Source organism: Ambystoma mexicanum, chromosome 2p, assembly GCF_040938575.1.
Source record: "Ambystoma mexicanum isolate Mex_15411 chromosome 2p, UKY_AmexF1_1, whole genome shotgun sequence".
Lineage (NCBI taxonomy): Eukaryota > Metazoa > Chordata > Amphibia > Caudata > Ambystomatidae > Ambystoma > Ambystoma mexicanum.
Genome location: NC_090923.1, coordinates 960,624,238 through 960,649,293, shown reverse-complemented (window position 1 = coordinate 960,649,293; position 25,056 = coordinate 960,624,238).

Genomic DNA, 25,056 nt, shown 5'->3' with positions numbered 1-25,056 from the left:
AGTTACTTCAGATGGTGAAAAAGCTCAGAGTTCAGTTCATAAAGAACAATCATTGTCCACAGCCAACAGGGGAAAGGGGGGGGCGTAGAAAGGTCAGCTAAATGAATAATAACAGAACACTAAAGACATGAACATGGTTCCATATCATAGTTAAGGGAAGTAAGAAACATTTTAGGAGGCATTTCTGGAAGGAAAAGGTTGCCCCTCTGCCGGTTCTCATCATGTTTAGATTATTTATTTATTTACTAGTCCGGGGATTGCATGCTATCACAGTCACCCCTTTTGCATTTCTAGTGCAACAACACATTTCTATTAAAACACAGATTTTTGTTTTATTTGTTCTCATTCTATTGTATGATGGAGTGTTTGTGGGAACTGTGCCAATGCAGACTGACCTTTACTGCTGCCCTGGAATACAATCGAACTTCATACAATTTCACTCTATGTGGATATTCATTAAATGTAGCTTTTGCGGATTCCAAGATGGCCGCCGGCACTGAGTAGACATGCCGACGGCGCTCCCCGGAACCGTCCGTTGTAAAGGTGCCCACCACCCCATTAACTGACCCGTCACAGTCATCTGGCGCCCCCCGCGAGTTTCACGGAGGAAGGCGAGAGCCAGGGGAGCAGGTTGGCCCGAAGGAGCTGTTTTATGTGCGAAGCGCCAGGATCGGCAGAGAGTGGAGGCGCTGCCGAGGAAAGAGTCCGGGGCCCAATTGCGGCTGGCGGGAGGCACGGTGAAAGGAGAGCACCCTGAAAGAAGCGAAACGGATTGCCACCCCGGCGGGAGCCACCGAGGATTTGTCTTGCCGGGAAGAGCATCGCGAGAAGGGGCTCGGAAGGTGCGCTGCCCGCCTGGTGTGGAAAGGGACACGCCGATGGACGGGGCGCCGAGGGCGGCCCCCACCGCTGGCACAGCCCGGCGCGGCAGGGGGCCAGGGGAGCCGGTTCCCTTTTGAAGGGACCAGACGGTCTGCGGCGGCGGCTCAGAAGAAGCGGGACCTTGTGGAGGGTCCACCAGCTCGCGTGCTATAGCTAGAATCAGGATTGTGGGAAGGAGGCCGGCGGCCTAGTGTGGGCAGCCCAGGGGCAACGGGAGAGAGGAGTCGGCCCCTACGTTGCCTCCCGTTCTGCGGGCTGCAACTCGCGGCGAGATCTCAGGTACACGGACATATCGGGAGGTGGGGGGCCTCTGTACGCCGTGGGGAGCAGTCAGACAGTAGCCTGCTCCACGCTGTTGAGGAGCTTGGGAGCTACACCCTCCCCCTCTCCCCTACGGAGCGGAGGGCGTCCTGGACCACGCCGGTGCGCCCGAACGGCAGGAAAGCTTTTGGAGGGGTGGCGCCCGGGAAGGCTTTTAAGACAGGTCAGGCCCAAATCGGGGAGAGACTGTAGTGGCATCCCGAGCAGCTACAAACACAACAAAATATTGTCTGAGTTACAGACGGTGCCGGGCAGACCCTCCGTACCGAGAAGCCAGAAGCCCTTTAAGAGGTGGGCGGGATTTCACCCCGTAACTCCTGTGAAAATCACTGAAGAAGCAGATGACAGACCCCATCGCCCAGAAAGGGCTATTTATAGCCAAGTCTTATCTAAAACCCCGGACCCAGGAGAAGTTCAACCCCGGGGTTGGACAAATAGGAGAGAGGCGAACAACATGGCCACTACAACCAAGGGGAGAGAGGGGAAAATGCCTCAAGCTCCAGGAGACAATCCGGGTACCCTCCATGCAATGTGGCCAACGCAGAACCCGAAGGAAGGGCCCGAGGCCGCCAGGGGTAAGCCAGGAGAAGATCTTGCACAAGGCAGAGTGGAGGAATTGGCAAATATGCCCAGACAGGAATTTCTAGGAGAGCTGCACGCTTTGCAAACAAATTTGGCAAAGACTTTTCAAGAACAATTTCAGTTGATGCGCTCGGATCTGAACGAAGCTGTAGGGGAGTTGAAACAAGAGATGCGACAGCTTGGGGAGAGGACCGACATCCTGGAGAAAGGCCTCCAAGAAGTGGATAAAGATAACTCAGCTAATAGTGAAGCTGTAGAGCGGCTGGACATAGCCACCAGAAATCTCGAAATCCAGGTGGAGGACTTGGAAAACAGGTCCCGTAGGATTAGTATAAGGGCTAAAATGCTGCCGGAATCAGTCCCCGATAAGAATTTGAAGGCGGTACTCCAGGGCATTTTTGCGGGCATCTTGGACGAGGGCAAACCTGAAGTGGTGGAGTTAGATCGAGAGCACAGAACAGGGCGATTGACCAAAGGCCAGTCATCGAGGCCGAGAGACGCCTTGGCAGCATTCACTAGATATGCCCAGAAGGAAGCGGTACTCAGAGCAGCAAGACTACAGGAACCTATCATGTTTGAGGGCCATCAGATCGCTTTATTTCAAGACTTGCCGAGCAGTACACTCCTGAAGAGGAGGCAAATGGGCCGCTGCTAAAGGCCCTTACTGAACGAGAGATTCGATATAAATGGACCTTCCCGTTTGGCTTGATTTTTGAATGGGAGGGGTCCCAGAGGCGAATCACTTCACTTCAAGAAGGAGCTGATCTTCTGTGCATAGACCTAGAGGAAACCTCCTCGGGCGCAGGTCGAACGGGCCCGAATAGCCGACCTCGATCAAGGCCCTGGGAGTGGACAACAGTCCGAGAGAAAAGAAGAAGGGGACCCAGAGAAGGGGAACAGCGGAGTGATGGGAAACCCAGTGAAGCAAAAAGTGTGACTGTGGCACAGCCCTGAACCGGCATGGTGCAGATAGGGGTGGTGGGCCTCTAAAAGGAGGATAGAAGCTTGGCGGTCGCAGGTGGTGCAGCCATGTTGGAAACGGAAAGGGCGTAGATGCCCGAGCAAGGAGTGGTGAGTGGGCGGGAAGGTGTTAGCCTTCAGGGGGGGCAGGAAGGGAGGGGAGAGGGAGAGGGGGGGAGCAAGAAGGGGGTTGGGGACGAGCAGATGATGGGAGGCTTGGGTGGAGAGGCACTTCCGCATAGCGGTGACTATATCCTGATGGGTATCTCCTCAAGTGGCTAATGCATAATGTAACGGGGTTAAACACCCCTCTAAAAAGGAAAAAGCTGGAGCAGTTTACGCAGAAAGAGGCCAGATATTATGGGGCTTCAGGAAACACACTTGCAGCATAAAGACCAGGGCAGATTGAAATTGCGCGGTTTTGACCAGATTCTACACGCCTCAGGTCCTTGTAAAGCAAGGGGGTCGCCTTGGCTATTAGGAACACGGTGGACTTCAGGCCCTGCGAAGTGAATAGGGATAAGGAAGGGAGGTATATCATGGTCAGGGGGAAGTACCAAGGAGCCCCATATACAATAGCTGTAGTGTATGCTCCTAACACCGGCCAGGAGCAATTATTGCAGCGGGTCCTGAAAGTGTTAGAAGAGCGCTCCTGGGGTCAGATTGTTCTTCTTGGGGACCTTAACATAGCATGGGACAGGGAGAGGGACAGAGCTGGAAGGAAGGGGGATGGGGAGCAGTAATGTCACCAGAACTGAAAGAAAAGATTGGGAAGTTGGGGTTACGTGATGTTTGGAGGGAATTGAAGGGGAACGAGGAGGGCCACACTTTTTTCTCAGGGGTCCATGGATCACAATCCAGAATCGATTATGTATGGGTCTCAGTAGGTCTGGTGGGTGGCATTCGGAAGTATATACAGGACTGATAGGGATAGCGGACCACAAAACAATCTCCCTGGTGATGGATATGGGTCGGAAGGGAAGGGAGTCTGGGGCTGGAAATTCCCAGGGGCCATTCTGAGGGACCCGGGAATTGGGGGGGGACATCGAAGAGAAGATCAAGCTCTTTTTCGATACCAATAAGGAGGAGGATACTGGGGAGGGTATGAGGTGGGATGCATTCAAGGCCACCCTTAGGGGGGAATTAATAGCATTGTCGGCCCACCGTGTGAAACAACTGCAAGCACTGGAAGCCCAATTAGAAGCAGAGGTGGAGGCGGCGAGACAGGCTGCGGGTACAACCCTCTCCCGGAGGGCAATGCGGGAATATAGGAAAGCGGTGGGGCAGTTGGAACTCTTGCGTACCAAAAGGGCAGAGGGAGCCTTATTATCTGTGCGGCAAAAATACTATGCAAAGGCTAATAAAGCTGACGCTCTCCTGGCGTGCTTATTAAGGGGTAAAAGGGCGAGAAACGCGATAACAGCATTGAGGTTAGGCACAGGGGAACGGGTCATGAAGCAAGAAGAGGTACAGGAGGCCCTGGCGGAGTATTACGGCTCCCTTTATGCCTCCCAGTATCTGCAAAGCGACATGCAGGACGACTTCCTGCAAAAAGTACAACTGGTGGAAATCAGCAGGGAGACGAGTGATGCCCTGAACCGCGAAATCTCGTAAGAGGAGGTGCATGTGGTGATAAGGGATCTACCAGCATGCAAGGCTCCTGGCCCGGACGGCTATACCGCTGCTTTTTATAAGTTGTTCATCTCGCAGTTGGCCCTGCAATTAACTTCACTATTTAACTCATTTCGTCAATCAGGCAGAATTGCGCCTTCCATGGAAGAGGCTAAGGTTACCCTCATCCTCAAACCGAACAAAAACCCAGAAGAGAGAGCCTCTTACCGCCCTATAGCTTTGATTAATATCGACGCCAAGATTTATACTAAGATCTTGGCGAATAGGCTTGATTGCATCCTCCCGCAATTGATACACCCCGACTAATGTTCATTAGAGGTAGACAGACCGCTGACAACATTAGACGAGTGGCCAATATAATTGAAAAAGTGCAGAAAATTAACACTCCCGCGGTCTTGGTAGCGCTAGACGCTGGAAAAGGCTTTCGATCGCGTGGAGTGGTCTTTCCTGTTCCGTGTAATGGAAAAGATGGGTTTCGGGGCGGAATTTATGTCGATGGTTAGGGCCAATTATCAGGCACCCTCCATTAGAGTGGTGGTGAACAGGGTTGCCTCCAGAATGATACTCCTGCAGAGAAGAACCATGCAAGGCTGCCCGCTTTCCCCAATACTCTATGCGATCTATTTAGAACCGCTACTAGAGGTTTTCAGGGAGGCCACAGAGATTCAGGGCATCTCCTTCGGAGGTGAGCAACATAGGGTAGCAGCCTTTGTTGATGATATGCTGCTCATGCTCACGGCACCATGGGAATCACTGCAGGCTAGTGTGACCCTCCTGGAGACTTTTGGGGAAGCGTCAGGGCTAAAAATCAATACCAACAAGTCAGAGGTTCTAAACTTGACACTAGGAGCAGCGGAAAGGGATAGCCTGAAGGTAAGCACTGGTTTTCACTGGAGTCCGAGACGGATCCGTTACCTGGGGGTGAGGTTTACGGCAACTTTGGAAGGATGGTACGCGGCAAATTTCCCCCCGCTTCTTAAGGAAGTCAAGAAGGACTTCCAAAGATGGAGAGATCTAAGGGTGTCATGGGTGGGGCGGATAGCCGGGGTAAAAATGGTTACACTCCCACGACTATTGTATTTATTCCAAGCGGTCCTGCAGCCGGTCCCGGCGAGTTTCTTCAAGGAGTTGGGAACACTGACCAAGGGATTTATCTGGGAAGGGAGAAGACCCAGGGTGGGAGCTAGGCTTCTGATGGCACCGAAGGGAGAGGGAGGTCTTGCAATGCCAAATTTTCAGCAATATTACGAAGCTACATAGCTCCGCATAATATGGGAATGGCTGAAGGGAGATGAAGGAACGAAGACAAGCTATGGGTGAGAATTGACAGGGCGGTGGCGCACCGAGACCTAGCTGGAGTGTTGTGGCTCCCGAAACAGCATAGACCTCGACATCTTTACGAGAGTTCCATTACCAAACTTATGGCTGATATTTGGGACAAGTTGGCAGGCCCCAATGGGATCACCACATGCCCGTCCCCCTTCACCCCCATCTTTGATAATGGAGACTTTTCTCCAGGTCTGGAGAGAGGCGCTTTCACAAAGTAGCGTGAGGGAGGCTGTAGGAAGCTGTGCGATATGTTTCGTGGGGGGGATTTGTTATCGTTCAACGATTGCAAGATGAACTTCGCAATACAGGAGACTGAAAGGCTGAGGTATGCGCAGATACGGCATTGGGTTCTACATCCAGGGGTTAGAACGGCGGCCACAAGGGAACAAACACTTTTTGAAAAATTCCTACTCACTAATGACGGAACGAAGGGCCTCATTTCTAACATCTATAAGACCCTGGGCAGCACTAAGGCAGGGGTTCAATGGGCCTACATGCGGGAATGGGAACGGGTCCTAGGGCGGGAGATTAGCAGGATGGATTGGGAGAGGCTGTGGAGGAAAATTCCTAAACTGGTCAAGGCGTCCCACTTACAGGAGGCATGGTATAAGATACTATTTGGGTGGCACTATACGCCTGTCCGGCTCCACAGGATTTACCCATCAGTGTCGGGGGAGTGTTGGAGGGGTTGTGGAATGGCAGGCTCTGCGGAGCACATTTGCTGGAAATGCCCAAAAATTGAACCGTTTTGGGGAGAAATACGTAAAGCACAGGAGCAGGCCTTTGGCCCGGGAGATGAAAGAACTCCAGCACAAATCCTCTTAGGCATTCGGGATGGCTCGGGGGCAGGGGAACCTAGAGGAAGGGAGAAAGCTAAGGCGATAATGACTCTCGCGGCTATGCTGTTAATAGCCCAGAGATGGAAGGGCCCTGAGGTCCCCATGAGTCAATAGTGGCTCCGGAAGATGTGGGAAATTGTGGCTTTGGAATGGGCTTATGCCATGAATGATAAAGTACAGCGCTTCACGGCGGACTGGAGGGAGTTATTGAACATTCTCAAAGATGACTTTAGGGTGATGTGGTGCCCGCAACGTTTGAGATTGTTGGATTTACAGTGAATGTGGAGTGTCAGCCGGGAAGAGGGCAGCTAAAAGGTTTAAGCTCGTTGCTGGGGGGAGGGGGCGGGAGAGGGAGGAGGGGTGGAGGGAATGTTCGGTTTGTTATCTTGTAAAATTTAATAAAAAGAGTTTTTTAAAAAAAATGTAGCTCTTGCTGTAACCCGCAGGACTCTGTATACGCATCTCGAAGCACAAAGGATGGATATGAGACATCCTTCAGGTCATATCTGATGAGGCTGGATGGTGCTGTATTAAAAAACTGTTCTCCCTCCTCTATTGCAACATGTATGACAGCATGCAATTGTACCTGTCAGGAAAAAAAAATAGTATACAACACACAGTGGTGATGAAATAAGGTTGTCCAGTTATCTCATTATCAATGGAGCATAACGTATCATAGGGAGTATACAGGGCAGCTAAACAGTGGGCAACTTCAAACGCCCTTTTCTGAACACTGAAAACTACATCTAACAGCTTTTCTTACTATCTGGTAACTTCTAAACCTCTGGAATTAGACTCACTAAGTACTCAAGTCTTCTAAGCATAACCTTGGTTCAGTTATGTAAGAACACTGTGGGCCTGATTCACAGAAGCGTTTTAAATTGGCACACTCCCATAGGAAAACATTCTGTGACTCGGGCCCTTTATGATTTCCTCTCTACCTCTGGCCAGAACACATGAAACGGTCACGGTCCTGTCTGTGATATAAAAAGGATATCAACTGTTGGTATAGACACAAGCTTGACACCCATAACTTCCTTCTGAAACAGCAACCCACCATTTAGTATAATTCCCACTGCTCTTTCATCCCAACATATTATACTTTGCACCAGTAAGACCTAGGTTCTAGCTAACTTACTAATACATTGCAGCTGGTGTGGGGGAGCAGGGGGTTGCAGTGGCCACAACTTCCAAGTGAGACGATGCCTAACTATAAGGCAGTGTCAGGTAGCGAGCTGAATTCTTGGGAGGTCACACTTCCCTTATGTTTTTCGGTGGGACCTGCAGTCCCAGTAGCAGTGATGATTTTGCTGGTGGGCATGGTCGTAATTTTAGGGGGGGGGCAGGGGTGTTTGCCCCCCCCCCCAACCTTCATGGCACAGCATTTTGTCCCCATTCATTTGGCTGGGGCACCTTTTCTTCAGATGTCATGTCCCCCCCCCCAACATTTTCAGCAAAGTTACTCCACTGCTGGTAGGAGCCTAGATTCCTTGTACTTGTCCCTTTGCCTTGAATGTGCATTCTCTGTTTCCCGACTTCCATCAGCTGTATTGCCAGAAGTATTTCCATGGTCACAGCTCTTCCAGTATTCCCGAATAATTCCCCAGGAGTCTCGGCCAGCTATTGTGTAGTATATCTTCATGAATGCCCAGAATTGCAGATTTCAGGTAATCTTTCACCTCTTTGCAGGCCACAGCCCATTGGAGCGTTCATATAGAGGATAGCACTCCTTTCCACTGAATTAATACATCTCAGGTCATTGCAATGATAATTCCAATCAGGGGCAGCTGCATACCGATATTGGCATCTGTGTCGGTGAGTTGTGCCTCATTGACAAGCACTGTCACTCTTGCTTACCGACCCAAACAACCATCTTATTCTTGGCCCTGCCCCAAGCTACTATGTTGGCACCATTGCAGACTGGATCCGCGGCTGTAGCTTTATGTCAGTGCCCTCTATGCAATTTGGAAACTGTGTTGTGTCCTGAAATGCAGAGAAAGGATTGTAAAAATCATAGTGGAAAGAGAAGGATTATAAATGAAACACTGAAAACCCTGCCCTGTACATCTCACTATTATTACAACATTCTGTGACCTCAAACGCTGGTGAAACTAGGCACTGTAACAGCATGTATCAGCATACATGTTCTATTTTCTGGCAATGTGTTATATTGGCACACGAAATGTGTCCTATTTGAACACACTCTTGCCTCCTCAGTATTGTTTCTGAAAGTCAACGTGATTATCAGAAAACAATACAGTTCCATTGAGGTATTGAAATCTTTTCCTAATGCAACTCTCTGGCCTTCTATGCTATATTTGTCTCCTTTGGCCACCGTGTGAAAACCCGACGGTAGGTTTACTAAGCAACACTTTCACTTGATTTATGAAGCCTCACTCTCACCACATCCATTGCAAATGATTCATGACGAAACCAGACAATCATCTCCAATAGCTCTGTCTTCCCTTGTCTAGAATGTAAGACAGAATCGGAATAGTGCATAAGATCCAGAACATGAGAGTTCTGGATAAGCTTCAGTAGCAGGGCTAGTGTTTTACAAGTGTTGCTCTGCTGCCAGAACACAGGCTTAGTTTTCATTGGAGAAGCAATTTGGGAGAGCTTCACAATGGGAGGGAATTCGACCTTGCAGACAAGTAGCTGGTTTTGGGAGAAGCCCTAGTAACAGATCAACACAACACTCCCAACTGAACAGACAGTTGAGCGGCCAACATGCATGCCTGAGTGAGTGCCAACAGTTCTGTAGCCTGCCCGGAGGTAACCTATGGCAACCTTCCACTCTTTTCCACAGGTACATATAGCGAATATTCCAATTGCAATTTCCCGTTTTGATCCCGGTAACCCAAACACATCCACAAAATAAGTCTGATCAGTCTAGGGGAGGGGACATTAGTTATATGGGTTAATAAGAAATCAGGGATAGCAACACAGCCATGGGCCTCTGCATCATGTGGTTAACCATCTTGAGGAATGGGGAACAGAGATGGTGAGTCCAACAGTGGACATGTAGTAAAGGTAATGTGTAAGAATTCAAAAGCAGTATTTTGAATTTACAAGCTTGGGATGCAGACATATGCTGAGTCTTAGTTTTCAACAATAGTGAGACCTCTGAATGCAGGACAGCAATCTCCAGGGGGAACCCAGGACACCATTTTCACACTGCTGTATGGCTAATGCAGCAGCAGCAAGGCAGCATTCTTGCAGCAACCGTATCTAGCTCTTTACTGTAACGAGCAATTGATTTATGGTAAAATACATGTTTTTGGGTCTGAACATCTACGGCAAACTCGTTCCTTTCGTGGCAGTAGAAGGTGAACCATTTTTTGTAATCAGGCAGACCTGGAGCCGGTTGCTCAACTAGACTTTTCTTTATGTTTACAAAGGCCTCTTCAGCCTGTATTGATAATTGTTTACAAAGGCCTCCTCAGCATACGGTGATCATTGTAACTCTACAGTTTTGGCTTTGGTGTAGTCTTGTAAAGGTATGACAATTGGCCGGTGCTTGGCTATGCTGCCCTACTAAAACTCACTCCTAGCGCGAATGTGCACGCAAGTAAGTGAGCATGGAAGTGAGGGCACAGTTTGGCACAGGACCCTGCTGGACCTTATCTTGCTTTTGCAAATAACCATTTCAACTTAATTCCTGAAACGGCTCACTCGCTATGAATTCTGATACCTTGCCTGCCTGCCTGCCTGCCTGCCTGGGAGCTCTGTGCTCGGCTATACTGCCCTACTAAAACTCGTTCGTAGCATGAATGTGGACGCAAGTAAGTGAGCTTGAAAGTGAGGGCACAGTTTGGTGAGTTGGGATTTGACATTACTTTCTGAATATTGTACTTTGCATTTCGCTGCCCGCTTTTTAAAAATGTTTGCACTGAAGCGGCTAGCCGGTGCATTTCTTCTAACTCGGCCGCCGAAATGCGTGGCTCCTTCCCTCTTAGGAGCCATGACGGAATCAATTGCTCTGTTAGCCTCTCTGGACAAGGTGACTGAAGTGAGTTTGCTACTTGTAGCATCTGTTGATATCCCTACCAAAAATACACTTCAGCCCAAACGTACTTGCACGCAACGGACACTTAAGCTGCCTAAACATACAACACCTGGCCCAAAGATTACATCCCATTTTCAACCGACATGCTACGAAGACTCTATCGAAATTGTCTCCTCTGCTCAAACTCTTTCTGAGGACTTGTCTCAATAACTCCATTTACCTCTCCAGTGTTTGGGCCACTGGAGAAACTTTGCTGAAAATGTTGGGGGGGAAATGACCTCTGAAGAAAAGATGCCCCATTCAAATGAATGGGAACAAAATAGTGTGCCCTGAAAGTTGGGGGGGACAAACACCCCCGACCACCCCCTAAAATTACGCCCATGGTTTGGGCTCTAAAACCATTGAACTGGTGACAAGGTCTTTTTCCGTGCCCACTGTGGTTCCCCATGTTGGTCCCCGTTTTGTATTACCGCAGCTTCTTCCTACTGGAAAAGACTCCCTCTCCAATGTGGCTCCTCCCGTACCGCTTTGTACTTTACTTATGGACAACCCTCCTCTTGCTAAACCGGTGAGTGAAACTGTGTATTATCCACTCATGCCAAAACGTTTTGACTGGATCGCCTGACAAAATGAACATTGGCCATTCTGACCTTTTGCTAGTGCCCACATTGGCCCTTTGTACGCCTGTAGTTCCTGCCCGCTACAGGAATTTCCTTTCCTATTGATTCCTTCGTGGAGAATCCATCTGCCTTGAGAGATGATTCCTCCCCTACTGTCGGAAATGTCCATCCTGTCTCTGTATGTAGGCAATGTGGGTTTTCTTCACCCACCTCCTCAAGATTTAACGCCTCTATTGATCTTTCTAATGCAAGCACCTCTTCTGCTATGTTGTATGATGTTTTGGAAGCTTTACTAACTGAGTTGACTTCTAAATGCAACTTGATTGCATCCAAACTGGATGGGCAGGAGCAGTTATTTAACAAGTCTTTAGGTATGCTCAAGGGGCTTACCGAGGTTCTAAATACCCATCAAACATACTGGTCTGAGTTACGGACATTCATGTTCCCTCCCCCGGAAGTCCCGACTGACTGCTCTACCTTCTCGGTTTGTTCCACTCCCCCACAGCAGGCTTTGAAACCTCCCAATGTAGATCTTACCGGGGTCATCCGCCTATGGAGAACCACCCAAAGCGCCGGCCCCGGAAAGTAGTCAGCAAGGCACTCATGTGCGAACCCCTTATTAATGAAAAAAGGTGAAAAGATACGATGGCTTCATTTCCTGAGACACCATCTCCTGCCCTATTTCCTATCTTCCTTTTGCCTTCGGGGCAAGTCCTGGTGCCTGTCGCACCCAGTGGTACTGTACCCTCGTCCAATTGTGTGGCCTCTGCGGCTGCTGCTAGGGACCTTTATGCTGATTGAGCCTGATCCCATGGCACCGGACTTAACTCATGTGGCTGCTTCTATGCCTGCAGTCACTCAACATGTAATTGATTACGTACCTCCAAATGGCTTACAGGGCACGTTAAATTGCTCTACCACTGCACCTGCGGTATTTGATCCTTGACTGGTGCGAAAGATGGTAGTGAATTCCTCCGCTCAGACTTACGGTGGGGTTGGGTCCTCCATCCCCCCGCCGGTTCCTAGGGCTTGCACCCCTGTGAATAGGCTCCAGGGGAGTGTTGAGGAATCTAAGCATGCCTCTGGCACATGTGATAACAAGGTGCTATTGATACAATGCCTCTTTAGAGAGGCTGAGGACCACCATTTGAACCACGCTCGGTTGCTTCACTTATTCCAATGTATCATGCCCATACAGGTGATATGCAGTGAAGATATTAAAACAGTGGATCTTTGAGAGCATTCTACCAACGCCACTTCAATGGTTTACTTTTGCTCCAAGGAAACATTGGCTTATACTCTTGAGTTCTCTGACCATCTCAATCGATTGGGTTATGAATGCACATTAATTGACTGTGTACGGCACAAGATACCAGCTGGTGGAGCAAAGCATCAGTACTATCGCCCCTGACCCCGGCAGCCCTTTTTCTGTTGCTCCTAGTTTGCCAATTGGCACAGGGTCCGGTGATGGCTTGCCAGGAGATGATAACCACTGGGCTTGGCTTGCCAGGCTGGCGGCTCAAAGTGGGATTTGGAACCTTTAGCAAAGTTCATAAATTGCAATACCAATGGCCAATCACACTTGTTTGCAGAGGGAGGCCTTATGAATTTAATTGACCAATGCTCCATGATTGCATTGCAGGAGACATGTTAATGGAACCGATTGTTATTGATGATGGCCTTTTATCCATAAATTGTCCACACAGGCTCCTCTTGGGCACCAAAAACTCTCTGGGGCTGAGGGAAATTCAGACGAGCTCCCCTAATATTCTGAAGGCTGTGATTAATGCTTTACTTGGTTGAGGTAGCAGACAAGTGGCCATTATCAATCTCTATACGACCCACCATATAAACCACCTCATATTCTGGTCCTGTCTGAGATGGAGACTTTGATTGAACACCTGCCTTGCCCCTCTTGCAGCATCTGGAGGGATTTTAACTCACAATCCCGTCCTCTCAGCACCTGGCCGACTCCAGGGAAGGCCCTATGAACTCTTCCCTGGAGAATAATCTATTGACCCGACACTGTAAATGGGGCTTGCAGTGGGCAACCTTGTTATATTGTTTTGGCTTATCCATGGTTAATGGAATTTTCCCGTCGGATTCCCCTCCGAGATGCACTCGGTTTGAACCAAAATCCAGCAGTATCTTGGACTATGGGTTTCTGTTAACTGACCTTTGTTTGGTCTTGGATATGGTTATGTATCCTCCCTTAGAGAGTGATCATCTGCCTCTTGTGCTGACAACTAATTTCACAAGGCACTGTGTTGTGCCTGGAGCCCTTGGGGTCAACTCTACTTATCAATTGTATCTCTTGGACGTGGTCTCAGCACACTTGCGCCATGCCATAGACCACTTTGCTGAGCGTTGGGGGAGGGTTTCTACTGAGTGCCTTGAAGATTATCCGTATATGGTGCTTGAGGACTTTGGCGAAATGATGGAGGCTTCAGTATCCTCTATCTTTAACAAGTCCAAACCAATTACCAAGCGACCTTCTTTATTACTGCCCTCTCACCACCATCCCCACGATGACACTGTGGTGGTCCAGAGGAAGGCCTTGCGCCTTGAATTGCGACTTATCATGGAAATGCAATTGGATCCTTCCGTGCGCGCTCATCATTTTAACAGAGTCAAGAGTACCTATCGCTCGTGGATTAAGTTCCACTGATATTCTACCGAATGTGCCAGCTGGCGAAATTTGGTCTACTTGGCTTCCTCCAACAATCCGCAGGATTTTTGGAGGGCAATTGATGGCTATCAACCTGGACGCAAGTTGCTTGGCATACCTTCTAATGTTTGGGTTGATTATATCGCCAACACCCTGGGTGGAGGAGTGGTAGGTACGTTTGCCAGTTGTGGTATTTTGGGCCGATGGCATTACCTCCTCAATTACAATGATATCTATAAGATCATTCTTGGCAGCAAGTCCTCCAGGGCCCCTGGTCCTGAAGGTATTTGTAGTACGATCATTAAGAGGGATGCTGATCATTGGGCGATCCCTCTGGACTGCCTCTTCTGGTGGATTGGTGAAGCTCAGGTTACCCGACCTTCTTGGTGCAATGGCATCATTATGCCTGTTTGGAAGAAGGGGGCCCGTGTAAATCCAGGCAATTATCAACACTTGTTGCAATGATGGACAGTTCCTCTAAAATATTTGCCCATATGCTCCTTGTTTAACCTAAGCTTAACCAAACTGGCTTCCAAATGGGCCTCAGTATCATGACTAACTCCCTTGTCCTACAGACTGTTATCCAGCAGGCCTGGCTCACTGGAAAGTGCACAGTCTATACAGCGTTTATAGACTGCAACGCAGTGTTTGACTCTGTCAATCGCAACACACTCTGGTGTAAACTCCCAGCTTGGAAAATCCCGGCAGGTCTATTGGCCATGTTTGTACACCCTCACTCTGGTATTTGGGTCAAAGTCTGGTAGGACCAGTTCGGCATCACTACCCCCTGGATCCCTATGTCTCGTGGCCTGAAACAAGCTTGTAGACTGGCCCCTCTTTTGTTCAACGTATATCTTGCTGATATGGGTGCAGCGCCGCAGAATCCTATCTCCATTCCCCCTAAGCTGGGTGATCTTCCCCTCCAATGGATGGGGTTCGCTGATGGCATCATTTTGTTGGACCTCACCCCCATTGGCCTCCAGGCTGCTTCGGAGGCTTTGAAGTCTTACTCTGACTCACTGGAACTGGTGATTAACATCCGAAAAACCAAGAATATGGTATTCAACCCATTTGGCCAAAAAAAGACCATCATCCCTTGGCACTTGGAGAAGGAAAGGCTTGGGTTAGTCCAAGAGTACAAAACACTTGATGTCCTATTTGATGAGGGCCTACGTGGCAGCTGCCACCTAGATCACACCAGACTTAGGTATTCCCATGTTTTGGGGGCCCTGGGCAAAATGGCTCGCTTGGGTGGAGGATACTCCCTGTGGATTCTGGTCAAACCAATCCTGGTAAAGATCAGTTCCATCTTGTATTTGTATTTGTATTTGTTTTATTTGTAAGTGCAGCCAGCCCCTTAGGCAACCGAGCGCATCATCTTATATACAGGTTACAGAACGTTACAGTTACATACAGTTGATCAAGGAAGATAGAGTCGATCAAGGCAGGATACTCTAGCTCTCCCCATTTACAAGGGGATAATGGAAAAGCAAAACAAGTCAGTAATGGTAAAGAAAATAAATAAGTAGGAAATACAATAAATACAGTAAGGCAGACGACAAACCTAGTGATCTAAAGGAAATTAGACTGTCATTGTATCCCTGTCCTGAAGCCAGCGTTTAGTGTTACGCTTGAATAAATGGAAGGAGGGTTCAGATCTGAGAGAAGCAGGGAGTGTGTTCCATAACGCTGATGCCAGTACAGGGAAGCTAGCACCTCCCGAGTTGTGGAGTTTGAATCTCGGTATGGACATTGTGTGCACTTGGGCCGCTCTAAGTGGTCTTGAGGACGTATGCGAGGTGAGTTGGTTAGTAAGGTAGGCTGGAGCAAGGTTGGCCCTAGCTTTGTGTGTTAGAGCAAGAGTTTGGAGCGATATTATGTGCTCTACCGGAAGCCAATGCAGGTTGTGTCTAGTTTCAGAAATATGCGACTTCTTCAGGATGTTGAGGGTTGCCCTGATGGCATTATTCTGAATTACTTGTAATTTGTTCAAGTTTTTGTGGCTAGTACCTAAGTAGAGGGCGTTACAATAATCAATTTTGGACAGAACTAGAGTTCTAACAAGTGTGATGCAATTAGGTGTGGTAATGAAAGGCCTGCAAGCGGTGATAAGTTTACATGTATATGCGGATGTTGCTACCACGTTAGTTTGTTTGGAGAAGAATAAAGTGGCGTCAAGGGAAATGCCAAGAGTTTTAGTGTTGTGGGAGACGGTGATGGAGTTACCATCTATAGTGAATGATTTGAAGGCAGTGTTTAGTTTCTTCAGTTTAGCGTGTGTACCAAGGATTAGCAGCTCCGTGTTTTCGTCATTTAGACAAAGACCGTGTTGCGCCATCCATGCTTGTATCACTGAGTAGATTTCGTTGAGGGTTTTGCTGTCAGTTGCATAGTCTCCAGAGATGGGAATGAGTATCTGGTTGTCATCCGCATAGTTAGTATACGTAGCACCCAGATAGTCCAGGATGTCGAACAGAGGCTTTGTAAAGACATTGTAGAGTGTAGGGGACACACAAGAGCCTTGCGGAACCCCACAGGGTACCGGGGAAGGTTCAGCAGAGTCGGTAGGAGAGAAGACCCTCATAGTTCTGTTAGCCAAGAAGGAGCTGATCCAAGAAGTGGCTGAGTCGGAGAAATGTGCTGCAGATTTCAGATGGTGGCAGAGCGTTTGGTGATTGACCAAATCGAAAGCTGCTGACAGATCAAGCAGTAGGAGGAGTGTTAGTTTACCATTGTCTTTTAGTACTTGAATTTGTGTGGTAAGATCTATCAAGACAGTTTCCGTGCCGTGTCTTGGTCGGAAACCGGATTGCCTCAGTCCCAATAGGTTGTTAGATTCTATTCTAAGTAAGCCTGTATTTGCAGATAAGATGCTCTGTCCAATATTTTTAGTAAAAAGGGTACCGTTGTTATAGGCCTGTAGTTAGACAGGTTAGCAGGGTCAAGAGTCAGTTTTTTGATTAGGGGAATGACCCAAGCGTATTTTAAGTTATCAGGCGCTACTCCAGTTTTGAAAGAGGCATTGATAAGGTTGGTGATAAATGGAGCAAGGTCATGTGCAGCTGCTTTGATGATCAGAGCAGGGCAGGCGTCACCTTGGCAATTAGATGGTTTGAGTTTCCTAATGATATTTTCCACTTCCCAAATTGACAAGGGTGAGAAGCTAAATTGTTTGCAAGTGGGCTCAAAGGTGGAGGTCTTACTAGGATATTGTTTGTAATCAGGGTCAGAGAGTAGCATACATTTTTTTGCATTAATTTTAGATTGTAGCAGGGCTATTTTATCCAAGAGAGCCTTCATGATGTTAGTACACCATAATGCATCTGTGATACATTTGTCAACAGGTACGATAGGAGATTCCAATTCTTTTAGGATCTTGAAAAGTTCTTTTGTATTTGATTCTGCTTGTATGATCCTTTTGCTGTAGGTGTCTTTTTTAGCAAGTATAATGGCCTTTTTGTAGTTGGATGATGCTAGGGTCAGCTCAATCTTATTAGTTACTGAGGGACACTTTTTCCAGTGTGCTTCTGCAGTTCTCTTAGTTTTGCACAATTGACTTAGATGCGGCGTGAACCACGAGTTCAGATGACGTTGAGGTTTAGGTTTCCGCAGTTTTAGAGGGGCGATGGTATTCAGTGCTTTAAGTATTGCCTGATTGTAGGTGTCCACTAGGACTGTGGGGTCAGAAGTGGAAGTATTTTTGAGGAGGGGGAGTATTAGAGGAAGGAGTTTATCAGGCGTAATGTCTTTCTTGTTCCTGGTGTAGGTGGCTGGAGCAATGATTGGTGCAGGACATGTGTGGTGGCTTTGATGGAGAAGGTTATTTTGTGATGATCGGACCAAATACATGGTTCGTTAGATAGTAGATCAATAGTGCAATTAACGTTGGTGAGCCAGTCCAATGTTCTTCCTTTAATATGTGTGGGCTCGTGAATGATATGGGCGTAACCAAGGTCTGATAGAGTGTTGGCTAGGTCAATGGCGATAGTATTCATGGGGTCATTAAGTCCAAGGTTAAAATCACCAAGTAAGATACTTTATGAATTAGGTTTGGTATTAGTAGATATATGGGACACAATGTCCTCAGTGAATGTGGAAATGGGTCATGGTGGTCGGTAGATAAGGTGCACTGTTGCTGTATGGTTAGGTGATACTGGTAGTTTGATCGACAGGGACTCAGCAGAGGGGATTTGTAAGTCCTGAATGACTCTAATGTCGATGGTGTTTTTGAAGATGAAGGCAAGACCGCCTCCCTTCACCTGGTTAGTGTTTCTATCACATCTAATGATAGCATAGTCATTAGGTATGGCTAGAGCCAGAGAGGGGCCAGATGCTACATTTAGCCACGTTTCCGTAACCACAAGGAGGTCAAGCTTTTCAGACGTTATAAAATCAGCAATGTCCAATGCATGGGCAGGGAGGTACCTAGCATTCACTAAGGCTGCTTTGATGAAAGTGTCTTTTGCAGGGGTTTTCTGTGTTAGTAAAGGAGTGTCAGGCAGAGTGTCAGAGGCCAAGCTAGTGTTTGATTCATTATCCTGGTTGGCTGGATTGTTTTGCTGATGCACGTGTTTATTTCTCTTGCGGGGGTGAGACTGAGGAGTTTTAGTCCACAATCGAGCTCCTAATCTGAGGTTTCTGAATGTAATGCTTGCGTGGTAGGAACGTGGTATGGTTTGAGCATAGTTGCTAGTGATATTGTTGAGAGGTGATGGTGAGCTATTATATAGCTTAGAGTATGAGCACTGTTGGGCTCTGGAGTTCAGTCTATGGTTTCTGCTAGTAATAGGACAGGGTTGATTCGGTGATGGTCTGGTGGCAAAATGGCATATCCAAAGTGCAGGATCATCCTGATAAGGGTTAGCACAGACCATAGTGTTAATCCACAAGGTGTGGGTGATAGCTACATTGGGTGTGAAGGTGAACGTGTAATGGTCAGTATGTAGGTGAGACTGGAATGTCCAACACCTGGTGTAGATGCATAGTAAGTGAAAGCGAGTAGTTAGGCACCAGTACATAGTGGAGGTGCTTGTAAGCAGGTGCTTGTAAGTAGGAATTGTGTACTAGTGCTCTGGATGTACAGATCAAGTGGCACGCTAACTAATATAACACAGTCAGCCAATAATGCGAAGCAGCTTACATACCCTTCTGTACTAGGTGATACGAGTGGCAGATACACTTATATTGGTCAATATAACAGTCAATACAACATATTACTTACTTAATGCTGAGGCACAAGAATATTGGTCAATATAACAGCAGCAAGTATTGACAAGCGAGAGTAACTTGGTTCAAGGACAAGGTGCGAATAGGGATAGAGAGTAGTGCAATGTAGTAATGGCTAAGGATAGCTGATCAGAGTCAGGTTACACACCGTTTTCGAGATACACACCGTATTCTAGATAAAAGATATCAATCCAAAATATACGCATACCAGCGAGATGTCCACATATTCCAGGTATACAGACTAGCTGGAAGGACTATGAGGAACTCGGCCCATAAATAGTGCCAGTCACGTTCCACCAGACAAGTAGGTAGTACAGATCACAGAAGCAACGAGTCATTGACAAACTACCACGTGGTGATTCATTTAACAGTAGTGGAAAAGAAATCAGTAGCGCAGACATGTGCAGTGGTAAATAAGGAGCATGGGTGATAAGCCCTACCAAGTTACAAGTCTATATAGCAGCATCAAGTAACTTAGTGAACAAATTAGGTTATGCTATTACAATGCGGGTGCTATGCTGCCTCCTTGGTAGCACGTACCTGTGGATCATAGCAATCACAGGTGGGAGTACAGTAGATATAATACAACGCCAGTTATTGAGCAACAGCACCTTGATTATGGCGCACAATGCTTACTATGTGGGACGTAGCGAGCTTAGGTAAACAATTTTGAGATCGTGTCAGCGTGAGGCATACGATAACGGACATAGTATACTTGCAGATACATAGTGAACAATCAAGTGTTTGTGACAGCAAGTTATGCTGGTGACAGAGCAAGGGTATGGCGCCGTACTGCGGCAGCCTGGCAACACAGTGGGAGTGTCAAAACTGGAATCCTCTCTCCTCAAGAGGCTGCTCCGACTCCCCACACAGACCCCCATTAGGACTATATTCCTGGAGTTTGGTATTTTCTTTTGCATGGCAAAACTCCAGCTGCCCTCCCTGAACTTCTTTTGGCAACTTGTCAATGCAGAGGTTGGCACTTTGAACCCTACTATCTATAGCGTGTGTCGGACTAAAATCCCTTGGACGCGGGTAGTGCCATCTGCAGCTTGGTTGTGGTTGGAAATAAATGACTAGCTATGGTCCCAGCTGCTACTCTGAGTTGGCCTTTCCTCCAATATAAAGCTGCCATGAAGGTGGCTGTTTAGTCCTCCATGTCAAATAGCAGCTTATTTTAGGAGTATATTTTTGCACGTGCTGGGCCACCTAATTACATCGATCAATTCCTGAGTAACACACTGGTTTGGGACTATCTTAAACCTAAAACCGATTCCGCTAAGACCCTTGAAATTACGGATACTTGGCTAAATGTCCCAAGGCCTGCCAGGATCTGTCGACTTTGTGGCTGTGGTGCCCTTGAGTTGGTGCAGCATCTGCTAATATTGTGACTCCTTGCGGGGGCATAGGAGGTTGGGGTTTGTGGCCGCGGGACTGACTTCTGATTTCTCTCCTGAGGTTATCTGGGTCTTGTTCATGGGAGGGAATAACGAGCCATGTATTATTTGTTATGCCCTTTTATGGAGAAAGGTTGCTAGCATTTTGAAGTGTCTATAATAACGTTTGCTGGGTGGGTGTTTAGCTCCTCTTATCATAGATTTCTTTACATGCTTGGGCTCAGGTGAATGTATTTTATTGATGTACTGTGTTAAAGCAGTTGGATATTTTGTATTGTAATTTTAATTGTGCTATTGTGCCTAAACCTGTTGTACTATACATCTATATGACACGGTTAAGGTGTGACAATTTCAGCATAACATAAGATCCATTATCGGCAGTACCCCACCATGCCTAAACATGGTCTCACCTGAGTAACAGTCTGGAGCTTAGAGATTTTATGTAACGACTCTTTCCGGGAAGATGCTATGACTCAGTGTTCCGTTGTAATGTCATGTCCTAAATAATGTACCCACAGTCTGGATAATGGTAGCTTCTGTTTGGATGCCTAATGACCCTTAGCTGCTAATGCTGACAAGATATGCAGTTTCAGCCTCTCGATTGTTCTTGAAAGCAAGCCAGATTTCTCAATGGCACTGTCAATCCAGCAAGTGTTGGGGTGTGGCAGGCAGTGCCCAAGACGGCTGCTTAACTTGGAACTCTTTCGGAGTAGTTTCAACCTCGAGCTCTGTGTGCATTACGTGACATCATTTCTGCTTTCCTCTGGGGAACCGGCCTGCTCCTGGAGTGGAGAGTAGTGGTGGGGGAGAGTGGGGGGGCTGGGGCACAGTACCCCCTGAGGGTGGCTGCAGGCCATGGATGAGGGTTACGGTGGCCCCTGTTATCATTGATTTAAGATCGGGGTGCATCGCTGCACTAATCGGAGAGACTGAAATCCTCACTACTATACAAAATTGGAACAAGTGTGAGCAAGGCTATCAGTGCCTGGCTGATCTGACTCTTTGGACACCAGGTCTCTGCATATTCAGAGACAGATACCGACTTGGGGGTCTTGTTGCCGGAGCGTTTAGAAACCTACCCTGACCTGCTGAGTCAATATAATTATTCTAAATTGATCCTCATCTTGAAAGTTTTTTGCTTAGGTGTTGCTTTCCGGTGAGCAATACATTACGTGGCTGGATGAGTGGATGAGGAGAAGACAGGGATGTGCAGAGAAGACTACACACATTTGTGATGTGCTGCACCATAAATCAGATACAAGAATAAGGAGAAGAGTGACTAAGCCACTTGTGGTTAGAAACTATTGGTGAGGTTGGCAGCGGGTCACAGCTGGTCTCCATGCCTTGTCCATCCCCCTCACCCTACTCAGCCCATAGCCATCAAACAAATGGCAGTAGATGCTATACAAGGCACATGAATATTAGAATTATTCACACTTTTCTATGTCAAATTGATTAGATAGATGGATGACCAGCATAATTGTCTAGGCACTTGAATAATTCATGTTATAATAATTTTTTGTACCAGAAATTTGGGCATCAAATACAACAACTGCAGATGCAAAACTAAGAGCACCCACCATATATGCTGTATGTTCAGTCTATGTTGTGATCGTGTCTTTTTCCATTGATTGTATTATTCTGCAGACCAGGATATGGCTAATGTTGCCCCTTGGTCTATGACACTAACATATATCTTTATTTACAATCTATTAATATGTTTCACATGTAAGTGTATGTAAGGAAATTTTAGTTTTTTGTCTAAATACAGTTAAGCATATTCCATGCAACAGTCCCCACTGAGTATGTGTGGTTTTTCTTCCTTGACAATTTCATGGGCAACCAACTTTGGGATTGATTCCTTGAGTTTAAGTAGAAAGGCCCCCCAATACAATTAAAAGGCTGTTCTCCCTTTGAGGAAGCAATTGGATTGAGTCCACGAGTAGCAGCCCTACCTATTAGTGTTTTCTTTATCTTGTATGCCTGAGTCTGCTACTTATCACCACGGGCATTCCGAGAATATATTTTTTGAGTCCCATACAACATAACATTTACTAAAAAAGATTTGCTTCTTGCCATGCCACACTCGGCGACAGTATTAGGTGCAAAACGTCTGAAGAAATCCAAGAATCTTCAAAGGTAACTAATGCACGCATTGGGAAGATCAGACAGGAATTTAAATCTGTGGGGACCCGAGTGAGTGGCAGTGAGAAGGCTGTTCAGCAGTTAAAAGTGAATTTGAAGAAGTCCAACATGTGACAAACAGAACACCTGTCCACATGGGAGATGGAGTCTAATGAAATTAAAGATTTGAACAATAGACTTAGATGTCATAATCTACACAGAATCAAAAAATAGGGCTCCTGGTGTGGAACCTATTCTACCCAGGAGGGTTAACTAGGAAAACAAAAGATACAAATTAATAGGTCCAAGGATGCTAGGCTCAGAACAACACTTCCACATGTATTATCAAACTCTGCATTGCTAAGGAAGGAATCACTCTTCAATAGTATGTTGTAGAGATAAATCTCATTTTTTTATATTAGAGTTGTGTGCAAAAAGACATAAATCCAACATTTAGAGAAATTAAGACATCAAAATGGTTTGCTAAAACAGAACAATCAGACAAAAAAACAGAAAGATATTTACAACACACAGTGCCAAACAAACATTTTTTGGGACAATCTCCAAATTGTGTGTGTGCAACAAACCCGACTCCTATTAGGATTTGCCAAGAAATTCACATATTACAGTGTACATATTCAAGTCAACATTTGTGGAAAACACATAGAACAATGGTGGGTACACAAAATTATTTTTCTTGCGCAAACAGCATTAATGTGCTGTAGTTTTGGGGGGAGTAGTGCGTCTACACCAGGTGTTTCAGCCGTTTCTAGGTCGGCTAGGTGTGCCTCATCTTTAACACGGCCTTCATCAGGACGGAGTTCTGTGTAGATTGACGTCTGTGCTGCAGGGGAAGGAGACTACAGTCAGGGGGGTGTCTGAGCCAAAATTATTTAGTTTGAGTGAATCACGTGTGGTTGATGTAAAATCAAAAAGCACATAGCTTACCTATGGGTTAATAGATTTCACAGGCGCTAAATTTGAGATCTGCTAGCCGCATGGGCTGGTCTCTGTATGATCCTGTTGCAAATAACAGAACGAGAGAAGCAAAGGGAGGTTGAAGCTAAACATGTCCCCGTTTAAAAAGGCATGAAAAAAAGTTCAGGGAAAAAAGTCTTACCTCTCGCTGGAGGTCGGAAAACGCTGATCCAGGGTGGTATCAGTGGGAAACAGACACGGCTTGCACAGCTAAAAAATATATATGGCTCAAGGTGAGTGTGGTTACCTAGTAACAACTGTCTCATATATATAGCAGTAAGTGCAGGGTTTATTTTAAAGTACCTGTGAGGGTTGCAGCATGGGCAGCCTGTCTGCAAAAAAGTACGAGCTGGAGCTCCTCAGGCTGCTGAGTCACAGATGAGACTGCAGGGGCCTGACTGCAAAGCGTTGGTAACGCTGTTGATAGGTCCCTGTAGGTATTTATATGTCGGCCATCTTGGAATGGCCCTAGAATCGAGTGGGAAACAAAATGATGGATTCTGCTCCATCCGGGGGGCACATAAAAAGCTCAATCAATTTTGGGTGTGATTAGTGTCAACGCGTGTCTAAAAAGTTAATTTAGACAATATTGTTGACAAACGGTTGTCATGGCAACCGTAAGCATTGCGGAGTGGCATTTATTTTTTATACTCTGAAACAACATAGCTAATGGCCCCATGAGGTTGTGATTACCGAAAATACTTCATTTCAATATGTTGTGGCATGGATCACAAAATGTGTATGTGTCTCAGGAATCTCAGCAGAGAAAAACCATAATTAAGTAAGTGGACAGTTTGTATTGTATTACTAACAGCCCGAGAGGGTGAGAATTAGGGCTTGTCGCCTGGAAACTTAATACATAGTTTCATAATGACAGAAAACATTTGGAATTAACAAAGAAAGTATAGTTTTTCATGTAGGTGATTTCATACATTGACCAAAAAAACACACACAGTGCCATAATGTCTATTGACTTCTGCATTTCATGAAATGAAAAATGATCATAGTGTTAAGAAGTTCATAGCTCATACTCACTCATTGGGCACATGTCATTACAGGAAAGACTTCCATTCAACTGACACATTTAGACCAGCCTGAACGGAGTTAAGTCTGTGGACCCACCGTTGTTCTAATTGGGTCAGCGTTTTGTTCAGATCCCCCCCACGCTTTGCTGGTTTCACTTTTTGGAGGACAAACCATCTTATATCAGTATCACTATGGTTCTTACTGATAAAATGCTCTACTAGGGGCTTGTCTGCTACCTTGTTCCTGATACAGGAACGATGTTCAGAGATGCGCATTTTGATGGCACGTGTGGTTTTTCCTATGTAGAGGAGTTTGCAAGGGCATTGTATTACATATATGACACCCTTCGTGTTACAGTTTGTAAAATCTTTCATTATCCATTTAACTTGTGCATATTCGAAAGATTTCTTTTGTAAGGTCAAAGGGCATGCCACACATTGACCACATTTGTGATGTCCAACTA